The sequence below is a fragment of the Mustela nivalis genome, assembly GCF_964662115.1.
Source record: "Mustela nivalis genome assembly, chromosome: 4".
In the NCBI taxonomy this organism is placed as follows: domain Eukaryota; kingdom Metazoa; phylum Chordata; class Mammalia; order Carnivora; family Mustelidae; genus Mustela; species Mustela nivalis.
Window position 1 is genome coordinate 26,125,832 of NC_139023.1, and position 17,434 is coordinate 26,143,265.

General features: G+C 43.5%; 1 protein-coding gene and 1 long non-coding RNA gene across 2 annotated transcripts in view; both read left to right on the forward strand.

Moving 5' to 3' along the window:
* The window catches only part of LOC309863475 (uncharacterized protein), a 265,681-nt gene that overhangs the window by 148,358 nt on the left and 99,889 nt on the right, over positions 1-17,434 (forward strand). The window lies entirely within an intron of this gene.
* LOC309863010 lies at positions 8,497-14,704 on the forward strand. Its single transcript, XR_014310846.1, has 3 exons — positions 8,497-8,671; positions 10,204-10,422; positions 14,340-14,704. It is a non-coding gene; the product is annotated as an uncharacterized lncRNA (long non-coding RNA).

Consider the following 17,434-nt stretch of genomic DNA (forward strand, 5'->3'; position numbering starts at 1 on the left):
AATTAATGGGACCATATCAAACTAAAAAGTTTCTGCACTGCAAAAGAAATCAACAAAATGAAAAGACAACCTTTAAATGGGACAAAGTAATTGCAAACCATACACCTGATAAGGGGTTAATATGCAAAACATATAAAGAATGTATACACCTCAATTGCAGGAAAAGCAATCTAATTTAAAAAATCTAATTTAAAAACAGGCAGAGGTCTTGAATCGATATTTTTCTAGAGAAAACATATGAATAGCCACCAGGTGTATGAAAAGCTGCTCAATATCACTCATCATCAGGGAAATGCAATTGCAAGCTACAAGGAGATACCATCTCACACCTGTTACAGTGGTTCTAGTTTTTAAAAAGGCAAAGAAAAGAACAAAGGTTGGTGAGGAGGTGGAGAAAAGGGAAGTCTCATGTACTGTTGGGAATGCAAACTGGGACAGCCACTATAGAAAACAATATGGAGGCTCCCAAACCTGTCAGTCCCACTCGGTACTCCTCCTGTGTTCACTGCAGCCTTATTCCCAATAACCAAGATAGGGAAACAACCTAAGTGTCTGTCTGTGGATGAATGGATAAAGATGTGAGATACGTATATATATCTGTGTATCTGTAATATATATTACATATGTAATATATTATATACCATACATATGTACTATATATTATCTATCACATATGTATAATGTGATTTATCATACATGATTCATAATACATGCAATACATGTAGAGAGTATATTATATATAATACATGTAATAGTTACATGTAATATTATATATCAAATGTGAAATATGTAATATGTATCATATATGTGTTATATATATCCTATATAATACATATGACTATTACTCAGTCATTTGCAACAGTATGGATGGATCTTGAGGGCACTGTGGTATGTGAAATAAGTTTGACAGAAGAAGATAAATACTGTATGATATCCCTTGTATATGAATTCTAAAAAAATCACAGAAATCTAAAAATCATAGAAACAGGATTAGTTTCTGGGATGAAGAAGAAGAGAGTGGATGGATATATGCTATCAAAGGGTAAAAGCTTCCAGTTGTAAGATGAGTAAGCTCTAGGGGTCTCACGTACAGCTTGAGGACTATGCCTGATGACACGGTAGAGTTGAAAATAGCGAAGAGGGTATAACTTCAATGTTTTCACCAGAAAAATGGTAATTATGTGAGGTGACAGAGATGTTAACCGAGCCTACTGTGATCATCATTGGGCGACATATGTGTATTATGATCTCAGGGTTGTGGGTTCAAGCCCCACCTTGGGTGTAGAGATTACTTGACAAAAAAATCTTTAAAAGTAAATAAATAATGCAATATATGTGTGTCAAATCATTATGTTGTAAATTTAACTTACCCAGTGTTATCTCAACTATATATCTATAAAGTTGGGAAAAAAAGAAAAAAAGCACCACAGAGAAGCACACCTCCAAGGTGTTTGGGTTTGGTTCCAGACCACAGCAATAAGGAAAATAAGCTAGTCAAATGAACATTTTGGTTTCCCAGTGCATATAAAATTCATGTTTACACTGGGCCGCAGTCTAGTACATGTGCAATAACATTATGCCTAAAGAAACAAAGTTCTTATCTTAATTTTAAAAAATGCTTTACTTTGGGGGTGCCTGGGTGGCTTAGTTAGTTAAGTGCTTTCTGCTCAGGTCATGATCCCAGCCAGGGTCCTGGGATCGAGCCCTGCATTGGGCTCCCTACTCAGCAGGGAGTCTGCTTCTCCTTCTCGCTCTGCCATTTTCCCTGCTTGTGCACTCTCTCTCTTTTTCTCTCTGTCAAATAAATAAATAAAGTGTTTTAAAAAATGCTTTATTTTTATACTTAAAATGCTAACCATCATCTGAGCTTTCAGTGAGTCATAATCAATCATCACAGATCACCATATGATAATAATGAAAAGGTCTGAATATTGCAAGAATTGCCAAAATGTGACAGAAAATGTGACAGAGACACTAAGTGAACAAATTCTCCTGGGAAAATGGCGCCCATAGTTTTGCTCCACACAAGACTGCCAAAGACCTTCAATTTATTAAAAACAAAATAAAACAAACCAAAAAACACAGTATCTGCAAAGCCCAATAAAGAGAAGCCTGATAAAACAAGGTTTGTCTATAAAACAGATTGAGGTTCCCCTGAAAAGCTTTCCTAATCCTATTTCCTCTCTTCCCTCCCCAGAGGTAGCCCTTTGCCTGGACCTGGTATTTATTTTCAGTGTATATATGTTAAGACTATTGTTGCCATGTCTGTATCCATAAACAAAAACAGTCTTGCATTGCATGTTTGAAACTTTTTAAAAATGGTACAAGAGCACTTACTATTTTTTTTTATTCACCATTCTATTTGCAGACTTCTCTATGTTGATACATTTTTATTACACTCCTTCTAACCTATGTATAGAATTTCATTGTGTAACTACAACACAGTTGATTTTTCCATTCTCTGCTTGCAGTGAACATTTTAGTATATGCCTTACTGTTCACAGAAATACAAAACTTTCCTTAGCATTATGAACTGAATGTTTGTGTCCTCCCCAAGAATTCATATGCTGAAGTCCTAGTCCCCAGGGTGATGCTATTTGGAGGTGGGGCCTTGGGCGGTGATTAGGTTGAGATGAGATGGTGAGGGCAGAGCCCCCGTGATAGGATTAGTGGCCTTCTAAGAAATAGAAGAGACCATCTGTCTGTCTCACTCTCTGCCATATGAGAATATAACCAAAGGGTGGTCTTCTGGAGAAGGAAGAGGGCTTACAGCTGGCATCAAGTCTGTTGGCTCCTTGGTCTTGAACTTCCCGACCTTCTGAATTGTAAGAAATAAATGTTGGTTGTTTAGCCTCCAGTCTATGATATTTTGTGACAGTGACCCAAATGGACCAAGACACCCAGCGAAGCCTCTGGTCATCAAAGAGTAAAGTCCTGAACCCAACACTTTCTTGAACTTTCTTAGTGTTCTTAACTGTCAAAGTACGGACTCTGTCCTAGCTGGTTTAGATACACGTAACAGTGATCTATTGGAGGATTCTGAATGGAACAGAATCTCGAGACCGGGCAGAGAAGCAGACTTGGAAGCCCATAGTAAGGAAACCGGTCCACCGACAAGTCAGATTGTCCCTGTGGATACCTGCTGTGGCTACCTTTAACAGGGGTGCTGCTGTTCTCTATGGGATGCCAGATGGGGAGGTCATCATGAGGAATTCTGTGTCTACTGCCTCCAAAAGGCCAATGTCACATATCCTCCATGCCAGAATCTGTTCCACCCCACTGTAAATCACAGGTTCATTAGGGTACATCTGAATCGCAAAGCCTGGGTCATATCCTTTGGCTTTAGCAGCAAGGGAAGCTGGGAAACAGGAGGCTGGCCTTTGCCCAAGGGAAGTGGAGCTAAGGGTAAGAAATTTCTCCAATGGAGGACAGTTTCCGGAGGGTATTTGGTGGCTAAAAGATAAAGTAACTAACCACTGTAATACCCCAGATTAGAATTTCAGGTTTGAAAGCAGGGATCTCTTCAACCTACTAGATTTGCTGAATTGTTTTCCGAATGATTGGGCTTTCACTAGAAATGCCTTAGTCATCGATTGCTGTGTAACAAATTTCTCCCAAATTTAGCAGCTTAGAACAACAAATCTCCATTATTTCACAGTGCACACAGGTCAGGAATCTGGGTGTTCCTCAGCTGAGGGCTTCTTGCTCAGGATTTCTCAGGAGATTGCAGTCGGTCTGCCGAAACACTGACCGGCAGCGGGTCTGCTAGGCTCACTGGGGTCGTTGTTGGCAGATCACAGAATATTCGTTTCTAAGCCAGCTCACATGACTGCTGTGGGGTCCCAGAACTTCTCTGGAGGCTGGCTGGAGATACCAGTTTCTTGCTCCGAGGGGCTTCTGCACAGGGCTGTTCCCAACATGGCGGCTTTTTCCTCCCTTGCTGCCGGCATGACAGACGGGAGCAACAGAGACAGAGTAATGGATTTTAAGCAATTGGTTCACACAACAGTGAAGGCTGCCTAGGAAAGGATTGCAGCTTGAGTCCAAAGGCAGACTGCAGGCAGAATTCCCTCTTCTTCAGGGGAAGTCTGTCTTTGTTCTATTAAGGTCTTCCACTGACGGGAATGTGGCCCAGCTGCTTCATGGAACATCATCTACTTTACTCAAAGTCTACCGATTTAAACGTTAATCTCTTCTAAAAAAAAATGCCTTCACAGAAATATCTGGAACAATGTTCAACCAATTATCTGGATAGCCTAGCTAAGTTGGTACATAAAATTAGTCACCACATCACATGTGTATGTGTATGGGGGGGTGGGGCGGGGCAGACTGTCACTCTCTCACCTCTACCGCACTCCTGCTGGGACTGCACAACCGCGTAGAGGGCTGACCTGATTTCAAGGAAATGCTGGGGAGTAAGCAGCGGGCGGGGGGCACACTGTGACTCCATCAAGCCTCTGAGGGGCACGGAGGAACTTGGGCAACTGAAGAAATGCTTATTTGCCGGACCTCCTCACCACTCCCCCACTCCCACACCTGGGGGCTTTCTCACGTCATCCAGGGTCACACCTGGCTGGGGCAACTCAAGGATGGGAGAATGAATTCCAAAGGAGGGTTCAGGTTTCTTGGATGGACTCCAAGAAACTCCCTCCCCTTTCCACCCTCAACAGATAAGCTAGATATCTAACCCCCTTCCAAAATCCGTACAATAGCATTTACATGTTTTCTTTTCTTGTCCCTACAGATTCTTCAAATCTCCTGGTTGAACACTCTTTGGGGAGTAAAGCAAGACCTAATAGTTGGATTAATTTTTTTTTTATTGTCAAAAAGGTTAACTTTTCCTAGTAGAATGATAGAATAATCCTGTCTATTTTATGTTCAGTTTATCCATCCTGTTCAATCTTGTTCTCAATATGCCTTTTGAATATTAACACACAGAGCCTTTGGGTAATCATGTATATTTCTTATCCATTGAAAAATGCTTAGACACCCTTTCAGCTAGAACAACTGTGTTTGCGGCTTTATTATTTTAGGATATCTTAAAGCCATTTCTTGTTTGAACACTTTCTACCTATCAAGCACAGGACTGAACTGGAGAAGAAAAAATTAGGTTTGACAGTTCAGTGAAAAATTGGTTGCGTTTTCCCCTCCCGCACTGCGGAGAGGTGTGCTGTTTTCGGGAGGGGCTGGGCTTTTTCTCTGGTGAGCATTCTTCTTTGTATTGTAAAGTTGCTTTGTTCCTTTTTAATGCACTGGAAAGTCCTTTGAATCTAAAGAAATCTGTTTCTGCCCCTCTCCCGTTAGCCTATTTCTCTGGTTATTTAAAACACTTAAAGGAATTCTGGAGAAGGTAATTTCTGCAGATCATTCAATAGTGAAGTAGGCTTTCCAACCTCGCTTCCAATTTCTGTTTTTGAAACTAAGATAGATTTTTGGGAAAGTCTAGTCTTTCTGCTTCTGACTGAGTCTCACCCAATCCATTTCCCACAAGCACTGGAGTTTTCTAATAGGTCCCAGTATTTTTTACTGATTTATTAGTAATTAAGCGACGGTGTATGTGTGTGTGTGGTTACAGTTGTGAAGATGCAGTATAGGAATTACTGTGCCCTCATTCCCCTTTTTTCTCTGTCCTCTGTTTCCCACTGTGTTAGTGACTAAATTGGTGTGTTGGCTGCAACGTTTCCATGCCTTTCCTTGGCTCTGCATCGCATAACCTGGCACTGCCTGCGTTGGCAGCCTCATCTGGCATCCTGAAGGGGGATAATGCCTAAACTGCTTTGCTGCACCTCACTGTGGTAGGCGCTGCTGGTTGTCTTCTCCCAACTTTTTCCAATCCCCCTTTCCCTTGCCTGTGTCTCAGATACTGACTTTCCCAGAACCCTCTCCTCCTTCCCCTTTGCATCTGGGTGGCCACATGACTCAATTTCGGTATCTTTCTGCCTTTGGGTGTGATATGAGAGAATGTGGTGGTTGTGGTGGTTGGAGTCCGTGCAGCCATTTTGTAACCATGAGGCATCGGGATGAAAAAAACCACCATTTGGGGTCAGTATAGTAGAAGGATGGCAAGAGACTGGCTGGAGACAGCAAAGTATTTCTGAGACTGCCTACCTGTGATGTTCTTATTAAAGAAGCAAAAATCCTTATTGTTTAAGCCATATTTCTTGGAGGTAGGATTTGCTGCCAAAAGTTATTCTAACCAATACATGAGCCAGGTACAATAGGGCTCAATATATACTTATTGGATGAACATACAAGAACAAATGAATGAAACTTCCACCTCTGCCATACCCACCGGCTCTCCAGTTGTACCTGACTGCTAACAGTTCCCAGATTAAGCTTTGCTCTCTGGCTTCCACATTTTGCACACCCTGTTCTGTTTCTGGAAGACTATTACCCTCATTGTTCCTAAGTATCATCCCTCAGGACTGAGCTCAAATATGAGTAGCTCTTGGCAATCTTAGTTGGCTTCCTTAAGTAGACTGAAAGCTTCTCTCTATGATCCTAGAGTGGCTATTCCAGTTGTAACAGTCTCCCTAAAACCTAGTGGAGCAAATAGCCATTTATTTTGCTCCTGGATTCTATGGGTCTGGAATTTGAACACGGCATGGCAGGGATAGCTCATTTCTCCACAGCTGGGCCCTTGAAGGCCGGGCTCGGCTTGTCTGGTGACTCACTCTTTCACTTAGCTGGTAGTTATTGCTGGGGAGAAACGGACATCAGGGAGTTAGAACAGCAGGGACACCTTGAGCGTCTCTATACCTCTGTTGCTTTCCTACATGTTCTACTCAGCACTGCAACTTCAAGGTAGCTGGACTTTTTATAAGGTGGCTCAGGATTCCAAAGTTGCATGCTGAGAGAGAGATAGAGAGAGACAGAGAGAGAGATAGACAGAGAGAGGAATTAAGGAAGCTTGAATCCTTTATATGATCTGGTGTCAGGAGTGACTTAGCATCACTTGTGTCATATTATACTGGTCAGAGCAGTCGTGAGCCCACCTAGGTTAGAGAGGAGGGAAATAAATTTCATCTCTTGATGGGAAGTGGAAGGTTCTGGAAGATTCTGGAAAAGCACGTGGCACTGAAAATATTGCTAGGCCATTTTTGGAAAATCCAATCTGTGTCTTATACACAGATTAAGACACAGTCATGGGTCTTATACACATCTCTATTGTGATGTTTACCATCTTAATATAATTAGTTTCTTGCATGCTCTCCAAAATGTGAACACCTTGAAGTTTTGATGGTGTTTTATTCACTTTAGTGTCCCTGGCACTCATAAATATATGTTCAATAAATGGCTTAAACTAACCTCTCTGGGAATCACTTGATTAAAAAAAAGCATCAGGAAGAGTGAGACTTTAGACGTGGGTTGCCAAGGTCTTTGCCGACTATGACATCCTGAGTCTGTCTCTCTTTAGGGGGATAAGAGGATGAGGGGTGTAGCTGGTGTGGATAGAGGGGGTTATCTGCTCTTCCACCTGCCAAGCTCTACAGCTGTGCTGCTCTACAGAACTTTCTGGGGTGGCGGAACCCTGAGCTATCTGCACTGAGCTCCAGGTTACATGTGGCTTCGAGCCCTTGAAATGTGGCTTGTGTGACTGAGGGACTGAGTTTTAAAATCTGTTTAATTTCAATTCATTTTAGTTAGTTCTAAGTAGCACATGTGGCTAGTGGCTGCCTTATCGGACAGCTTAGGTGTAGAGCATAAACTTGGCCATTCGGTCTTGACCCCAGGACCAAAAAAGAAACAAAAGTCATAGAGTTTCTTTCCGTGTGCAGTCTCCTTTTCTTTCCCACCAAATCACCCCCCAAAGCTCCCAAGATAGCTTTCAGTTGCCAGTGTCAACAACTTTCCCCTACTCACATTCTTTGGATCTCCTATTGTTTAACGAGTTGACCATGACCTATCATGTCTTTTGTTCCCACTGTCTTTCCTCTACCTGGAAAAATACGTGCTCGTGTCTCATCTGTATCTGTATCGCACACACTAACATAATGATCTGTGAAGAAGGGTTGTTGATACTACATGAACCAGGTACCACTTCCCTGCACTTGAATGCAAGCCGCCTTTGTACATGTGTGATTGGGGGTTGTTGGTAGTGCTCAGGGAATCTGGCCTCTCCAGCAGCCTTGTTTGATGCCCGTGGTCATTCTCTGCATGCTTCCTTTTGGCATGTCCCCTGTTTTGATTAACCTTGAGTCACTGGAATGTTCTGACTTGGAATGTGGCTTTTGGGGGGGGTAAGGAGAGTTATCTCTTTCAGAGCAAAGAAAGGGGTGGGTGGTAATTTTCACTGACAAAAGTGTGCAGCTTTGTGACCCATTTTTGAACATTTTGAGAGGAAAAACAAATAGGTTTCCTGCCCTAAGCCCAGAGGTACGGCCACCCAGAGAGCTCGGGAAGTATGACTAGGGCTCTGGAATGTTTATATTTGAAAAACAAACTTTATTTCCCCAAGAACAAGCATGAAATTGGAATCTGGAGTGACCTGGGGATTTAGGTTTTGCAGCAAATGCTCTGGAATGGAGAAGCCACGGACTGCCTGGGGGCATGTGCTGGAAACAACAGGAAGGTGAGAACAGTGGACCAACCACATATTGTGGACTTAACCCAGTGAATGGCAACTGTATGCATGGATTGAGAGAGAGGGAAGAGAGAACGGGAGAGAAAGGTAAGTGTGCAGAAGACAGAATTTTGTCTGTTTTCTTCACTCTTGCAACCAGCACTCATTCACTCAATAAATAGTAGGTACCATGGGCCAGGAGCCATGTCAGGGAGCAAAACAGGTGAAGGTTCCCACTCTTGGGGAGCTGAAATTCTGGCATGGAGTGTGTATAAGGGAGACAGACACTAATAAAAAACAATAAAATGAGTTTTAGTAGACGTGTGAGTATCCTTGCGAGTGCTATGAAACACAAGAGCATTGAGCAGAGTAAGGGCTAGGGGAAGGCTGCGATTTAAATTGGCATTTTAAGGAAAATGGTCAGGAGAGGCTTCATTGACACGATGATTGAGCGATTGAGAGATTGGTCCCTAAAAGGATGCCTGGCTTGGACCATACCTGTTCGAGGAACTCACAAGCCTCCATGCGCCTGGTGTGTTCTTCGGGTGAGCGGGATGGGGAAATCTGCTGTCCCTTGGGGAGATGTGGATCCTTGATCATCTCTCTGCGGGGAACATTCCATTTTCACCGCTAAGGATCTTCACGCATCTCAACTCCTGGTTGTCAGCTGACAGTTTCGTCTGATGTTCACCTGATACTGGGTGATGTGTTTCAAAGCCAGAGGCAGAGCTGGTCTTGTCTGATGTTCTCACATGTGCATTTACTCAGCATTAACCTCTCCGGCTGGTACTCTCTCCAGCTGTGTGAAGGCCCGTTGTGCGAAACTCACACCTGTCCACCGAACATGACATTGCAGAGGGGGGAGGGGATGGTTGGTGGGGGGCGGTGGGGAGGGCCGAGGAGATTTGCAGAATTGGGTTAGAAAAGCCAAGCTTCCCTGACTTTACAATTTTGCCCAGAGCCGGGCCTGTGGGAGAGTTTTAATAATGAACATTCTTCATGCTTCTGAAGTTATTTAATTTCATGGTGATTTTACAACTCCCATTTTTAGACTTGAGTCACAGTGAAAGGAAATCATTTATTTGTCTGAGGTTCTCCAGAGGGAAAACACTAAGGCCCATAAAACGTTTTGTGTTGCCGGAAGCCTGAGTTCTTGTGCTAAATACTAGATCCAAACAGATGGAGTTTAGAGGACTTGACATTGATCAAATAATTCATTCATTTATTTGAAAAGTATATTTGAGAGGCACCTGGGTGGCTCAGTTGGTTAAGCAACTGCCTTCGGCTCAGGTCATGATCCTGGAGTCCCGGGGTCGAGTCCCACATAGGGCTCCCCACTCAGCAGGGAGTCTGCTTCTCCCTCTGACCTCTCCACTCACGCTCTCTCTCTCATTCTCTCTCTCTCTCAAATAAATAAATAAAATCTTAAAAAAAAAAATAGAAAAGTATATTTGAGCTGTGTGTTGAGCCTCCAAAATGGCTGCCAAAGATCCCTGCCTCTTGCTTTTCATGTTCTGTGTGGTTCCTGCTCCAAACACTGGCGCTGACCTGGGAAACCACAGGACATTGCAGAAATGACGTGGTGTGACTCAGGAGACCAGGACACAAAACACATGCTAGCTTTCATCTCGCTTTCTCAGGGCACTAGCTGTGAGGAGAGCCATCATGTCTGAGTGGCCCCCTGGAGAGGTTCAAACTGCAAGGAGCTAAGGCCTCTTGTCAACAACCAGCACCAACTTGGTCACGGTGAGTGTGAGCCATTTTGGAAGTGGCCCAGTCACGCCTTCAGAGGGCCACAGTCTGGGCTGACGCCTTCGCTGCAACCACCCAGAAGGACTCTCCCATCCAGAACCACTCAGGTAAGCTGTTCCCAAGGTCTTTCCTCACAGAAACGGTGAGGTAATAAATGTTACCCGTTGACCTGTTTTTATTCACAAGGCTTCTGGAGTCAAATGTGTGTTGGCTGTCCAGCCTAACACCAATTCTCACGTTCTCTGCACACCAAGTGGGGGTGACAATTGGCTTCAGTTCTGACCCTGACTCCCACAAGACTCTCCCCACTTCAGATGGCAGCCACAGGTCCGGGCCTCGCTTACTTCTGACCAATCAGCTTCTAAATCAGGGTTCCCACCTCTTCTTCATCAGATTTAATAATATGCTAGAATTGCTCACAAAACTCAGGAACACATTCTACTTACTACTACCAGTTTACTATAAAGATACAACTTAGGAACAGCCAAATGGTGGAGAGGTGTAGACCGAGGTACCGGGTGGTGCTTGTTATATGGCACTTCCCTCCCCTCTCTAGGGACATTACCTCAATATGCATAACCACCCAGAAGCCCTGGACCCCACTGTTTAGGGGGTTTTATAGGAGGTTTCATTATATAGGCATGATTGATTAGATCATAGGCCATTGGTGACTGAACTCAACCTCCAGCCACTGGCCCCAGGTTGGGGATGGGCCAACCTGCTAGTTATGCCTTTTTTTTTTTTTTTTGGACCAACCACCATCCTGAAGCTACCTAGGGGTCCCCAGCCACGACTCGTCTTCTTAGCATGTAAAAGATTAGTAGATTCTAAGGGTTTTAAGGGCGATGTGTCAGGAACTGGAGAAAAGAACAAATACATATTCCCCATTATACCGCAATTATTTTTTGTTTATTTGCTTTTTTTTTTTAAAGATTTGTAAATTTATTTGATAGATAGAGATCATAAGCAGGCAGAGAGACAGGCAGAGAGAGAGGAGGAAGCAGGCCCCCCTGCTGAGCAGAGAGCCCGATGTGGCGCTTGATCCTAGGACTCTGGGATCATGACCCGAGCTGAAGGCAGAGGTTTTAATCCACTGAGCCACCCAGAAGCCCCTATTTGCTTGTTTTTGAGAGGGAGAATGCATGTGTGTGTAAGTATGTGGGGAGGGGAAGAGGGAGAGGGAGAGAGAGAATCTCAAGCAGGCTCTGCACCCAGCACAGAGCCCGAGGTGGGGTTCGATCCCACGATCCTGACGTCATGACCTGAGCTGAAATCAAGAGTTGGATGCTTAACTGACTGAACTGCCCAGGTGCCCCACACCACAATTGTTTTTAAGCTGCAACTCTAAGGTAACGTTTTTACTCAGTCATTGATAATTAGTCTAGATGTTGGTTCTTAGAAGAGTGATGCCATCGTAACAAAATCCTGAGAATAGGAGTGTGATTTCTGAATGCGATGGAAGGACTTTGAGAAGAGTGCTAGTGAAAGCCCGAAGAATAACTAGGACCCCTGAAGTCACGCTCCATTGACATGAGGTTGGAATTTTACATTTTAAGAGAATTTTTTCCACTCAACCCCAGATGGCTGCTCCCTTCTCAATGACCTCCTTGTTTGTATGGGAAAAGATTTCTTAGGTAATTTCCAGAAGGGTTTCCAAAAGGAAGGACTCCTAAGCACCAGGACTGGTACAAATACAAAAGTCACCTTCATCCTGCTCTATAGTTTATTCATGAACTCCACAAACACTGAGCATCCATCACATGCCAGGAGTGATTTCAGGCACTGGAGATATAATTCTGAACAAGACACATAGAGGCTCTGCTCTCATACAGCCTACATCCCATGGGGAGGAGATGGAGAATAAATAAGCTATTGGTCGTAATGATTTAAGGGGGTGATGTAAATGGTCTGAAGAAACACAGTCTATGACAAGAGTAACTCTGATAAATGGTCCCCTTCAATCTCTGATGACCTGTGTATCTCCCAGTTACAACTTCCAGATTCTAAGACTTCTGTGCATATCCCACTTTTTATCCCACAATGCACTAATTGCCCCATTCTGGAAGCAACCAAGATGTCCTTGACCATAAATGATAATTTTGATACTGCTATCTCAGAATGGAACTCTCGAAGTAGCTGCCTCTCACAGAAGATGCAACACACCCAAATGCAGATGGAAAAATTTGGCTCTAGGTCATGACGAGGGTGGGTGGATGAGCAGGCACCGGGGACAAGCTACCTAAATTTTACAAGAAACCTATTGTGTTAAACCCAAGGTTATACCAAGGGCTACCTTATTTAAAAACATGAAGATGTATTGATTTTTTTAAATAAAATTTTATTTTAGAGCAGCTTTAGATTCAGAGTATACAGAGATTTCCCATCTACTCCCTGCCCCCCACACATGCACAGCCTCTCCCCTTACCAGCATCCCCCACCAAAGTGGGACATTTGTTACAATTGATCATAATCAACAAAAGCCCATAGTTGTGCATTCTCTGAGTTTGGACAAATTGACCATAACACATGTCTACTGTTACAGTCATACAGAGGATTACTGCCCTAAAAATCCTCTCTGTTCTGCCTATTCAACATCCCACCCACCTCACCCCCACAGCCCCTGGCAACCACTGATCTTTTTACTGTCTTGGTAGTTTTGCCTTTTGTAGAATGTCATACAGCTGTAATCACACAGTAGTATGTATCCTTTTCAGACTGGCTTCTTTCACTTAGTAATATTGTTTCCTCCCTGCCTTTTCATGGCTTTACAGCTTTCTTCTTTTTAGCAATGGACAAAATTTATTGTCTAAATATACCACAGCTTATTTATTTATTATCTACTGAAGGACATCTTGGTTGCTTTCAAGTTTTAGCAATGATCAACATCTGTGTGCAGGTTTTTGCATGGATACAAAATTCCAATTCTTTTTAGTAAATACCAAGGAGCACAACTGCTGGATTGTATGATAAGAGCATGTTTAGCTTTGTAAGAAACTGACAAACTGGTTTCCAAAGTGGTTGTACCATTTGGCATTCCCACAAACAATGAATGAGAGTTCCTGTTCCTCCACGTCCTCTCTAACATCTGGTGTTGTCACTGTCCTGGATTTTGGCCAGAAGCTGTAGTTGTATCTCATTATTATTTTAATTACCTGAAGTTTAAAAAGTTCATATAATTTATTTTTTTAGTACACTTTAATTTTTAATCCACCCCCTACAGTTTTGAGTAGCTATAATGGGAAAGCATATACATACACAGTTTGATAGGAAGATAAAAGTAATCCTCAGGGCAAAATAGACATTTAAAAAATTTAGCTGGATTCTGAATGCTGTGCATTAAGAAATAGTGGCTATTGTGTGGGTCATAAACAGCAAAGAGAAGACTCTGTCACATACCGCGCACGACCTATACAGTGGGTTCAATTCATGCTGAGTGATGGCTGTGTCCAGGGATTAGTGCATGAAGAAGTAGGCATGGAGAATTGGTTTTTTTGCTTGGAACTCTTTACATAAATAAGAGTCATGCTTCCCACCTCCTGTTCCTCTAACTGTTGACAATGAATATTTGATATTGAATAGCATATAAATAAGTTTTTTAAAAAAAGAAACATGAAGAATAGTATGTATGGCAAGTTATCACCTGTGTGAAATGGGAGAAACTTTATGCATAGATATTTGTTCATAACGAATATTACTGAATCTTACTATGCAATAGGCATTTTGCTAGGTGTTCAGGATACAGAAGTAAACAAAACAGGTGAAATTGCTACCCTCAGGGAGCTTTTACACCAGGGGCGTAAATAAGAGTGGTTTATTTTAGACACAGCTATTTGAAGTATGGTGCCTTGTTGCTATGAATCAAGTGAAAGAAACTTCTTTAAATTGGGCAAGCTGGGGGAAGATTTTTTAGAATGAGCTAGTGATACTACTTTTTTGAATATACAAGACTCAAGCTAAATGTATTAAGAAAACAATTCAAGCTCGCTCTTTCTCTCTCTCTCTTTCTCTCTGGAACCCAAAACAGGGCTTGATCTCAAGACTCCAAGATCAAGAGCTGCGCTGAGATGGACAGCTGGACACTTGACTGACCAAGCCACCCAGGCACCCCCACAACTCGAGCTCTTTTAATCAAAAGCAAGTGGCAGGGTTGGGAGAAGGGAATTCCATGGATTTCTCACAGACTTCAAGAATTTGAATAGCTAATCCCAGGGACTGTGTGGTGCCCAGCTGCCACATTAATGAAACTCAGCTCTCGACGCCCAGTCTCTGTGCCCCTTCATTTAAATCTTTGACAGAGAAATACCATTATTTGATTTGGCTTAGGAGCCAGGCTCCCCCATTCCTCATGAGACAGTGGGAGGAACCTCACTTATTTCTAGTCATAAAGAAGGGGTAAGGTGGGGTCTGTTGGATTCTTCTTTTAAGGGGTTGAACCCTTTCACTCCCCACCCCCATTTTATTTCACCAAAGTAGACCGGAACAACATCCGTACCTGTCTACTTTCTTTCTGTTGTCATGGAAGAGCCTGAGGGGGTCCAGGGCAGTGCTGGGGCAGGGACCTCCAGCACCTGCAAAGTTCTCAAGCCCAAAGTTCTCAAGCCCAAAGTTCTCAAGCCACTCCTGATATATCTGCCTGTTTCCACCGGCTACAAATGATAGAGAACCAACATATCCCAAAATGGTGCAGCCTTGGAAAGTGTGGAATAGTAAACTAGCCTTTCCTGAATTCTGGGAACTTATTTTAAAGACATTGGAGAGCTTAGTGGTCGACAGATGGGACACTGGAGCCAAATAGTAGGGGGTTCAAATTTCATCTCCACCAATGACCAGCAGTGTGAACCTGGGTGGGTTTTATGATCGCTGCGTACTTGAGTTTCCTCAAGTGTAAGTTTGAGGCGGTAATAACAGTGCTTATCTCGTAGGGTTGTACAGCACACACTCACCCTTCAGACGCTGGAGCTGGACAGTCTGGGGTGGCTTCACTCCTGGCCCGCCACGTGACCTTGGCAAGTCATTTCCTCGGTCTGTGCCTCAGTGCCCTCCTATGCAAATCGAGATAACTTATCTAAGAACCTATCTCAGTGGCCTTTGGGGAAGACAAAATGAGTAAAATTATTTGTAGTGGGTCTTGTCCCCTGAACAGGAGATATTGAAGTCCTAAACACCAATACCTCAGAGTGTGACCTTATTTGGAAATAGGGTCACTGCAGGTGTAATTAATGAAGATGAGGTCATGAGAGTGAGCCTTAAGCCAGGATGATGGGTGTCTTTTAAAAAGGGCAAGTTTGGGGGTGTCTGGGTGGCTCAGTGGGTTAAAGCCTCTGCCTCTGGTTCAGGTCATGATCCCAGGGTCCTGGGATTGAGACCCACATTGGGCTCTTTGCTCAGCGGGGAACCTGCTTCTTCCCCCGCCCCCACTGCCTGCCTTTCTGCCTACTTGTGATCTCTCTCTGTCAAATAAATAAATAAAATCTTAAAAAAAAGTGGGGGGGGGGTTGCAAGCTTGGCCATAGATATACAGGGGGAGAATGCATGTGAAAATGAAAGTGGAGAGTGGGATGATGTTCCTACAAGCTAAGGAACACCAAGGATGACCAGCAAACCCCAGAAGTGAGGGGAGAGACAAGGATTGATTCTCTCTCAAAACATTTGGAAGAAACCCACTCTGCCACCACCTTGGTCTTGGACTTCCACCTTCTGGAAGTGTGAGAAAAGAAAACTCTGCTGTGTAAGACACCCATCGTGTAGGACTTTGTTACAGCAGCCACAGCAAACTCATACATCAAGTAAAGAAGCACTTGGAACAGAAAAAAGGGCATTACTGGAGTTACTATGGGAACAAAAGGGGGCTATAGTTAAGTGGTCAGTGAAAGTCAATCATTGATTTTAGAACAAAAGACTCAGAGGTTCTGAATGACAGATAGCCTCATCACAGTTTCTTCCATAGAAAGAAGACTCCAGAAATAAAGGGAGGACTTGGCCTCCTTTTAGGATGCATGGATGCTTGCTGTACTTTAAGGCAGTTAGGATGAGGCAGGGTCAAGGTCTGCCTGCAGCGTGACTCACTGTTGAGTGAGAAACCCTCACCCTGGAAGTCACTGCCAAGGGCTGGAAGGAAGACAGAGGAGTGGCGGCCCCTGGGCCTGAGGGAGGTTGTTGGAGTTGTGCACAAACCTAATGAACAGAGGGCAAGGGCTGCTGCTGAGGAGAGCTGAGTGTGATCATCATTGTTACTGGGATGGAGCTGGCTTGGGGAGCTCTTAATCCACTCCTGGCTGTGCCCAGGTTGGCCTAGATGGTCTCTCTGATTTTGATGGCAAGTTTCAACTGTCGCTCTTTCCCGAGCACTGCAAAGTGACTCACAGTCTTGAAAGCTCTTTAGCCTTTACGAAAGAGCAATCTGCCTGACGTGTTCTATTTGTCCTCAGATAGCACACTGATTACAACCTGCCTCTGCCATCATCTCCTCTGAAAAAGAAGGGCGGCTACATGAAAATTGTTGCTGGCGCTTTCAGCATGGGGGAAAAAAAGAATATCCATTGGTTCTCAGCAGGCTTGATGATATCTTATGAAAAACCCAGTGGGTCATGGGCGGTCCCTCCGGGAGTAAAACAGGACAGCCTCCTCCATCTAACTCCCATTCCCACTGACCTGACCGTGTCCGCTTCAGTTTGTTGTTGAAGAAGAAGAATGATGCAATTATCATGATCCTTCTGAAGTTTCTCTGAGGAGGACAGAGAAAATTAAAAGTAGGTTGTTTTGAAAGAGGAAGCTCCTTTTGATCAAATGTTATCACCTTGTTATATTCTAGTTTTATAAAACACTTCCCCAGAGGGCTCTGGGTGAGCCTACGTGTTTGCCCTGAAGACTTTGCAAGGTCTAGAATGAATGTGTTGTTCAGTTTTGCTCTGTCCAGTTCTGCTCTGTCCAAGCCATTAGCCACATGTGGTTACAGAGCCCTTGAAATGGGGCTGGTCAGAACTGACATGTGCTCTAAGTCTAGGATACACACCAGATTTCAAAGGCTTAGTGCAGAAAAAGAAGGTGAAAGATTGAATTCGTGATTTTTTATTGATTACGTGGTGAAATAGTATTTTTAATTTGTGGGGTGAAAATGAA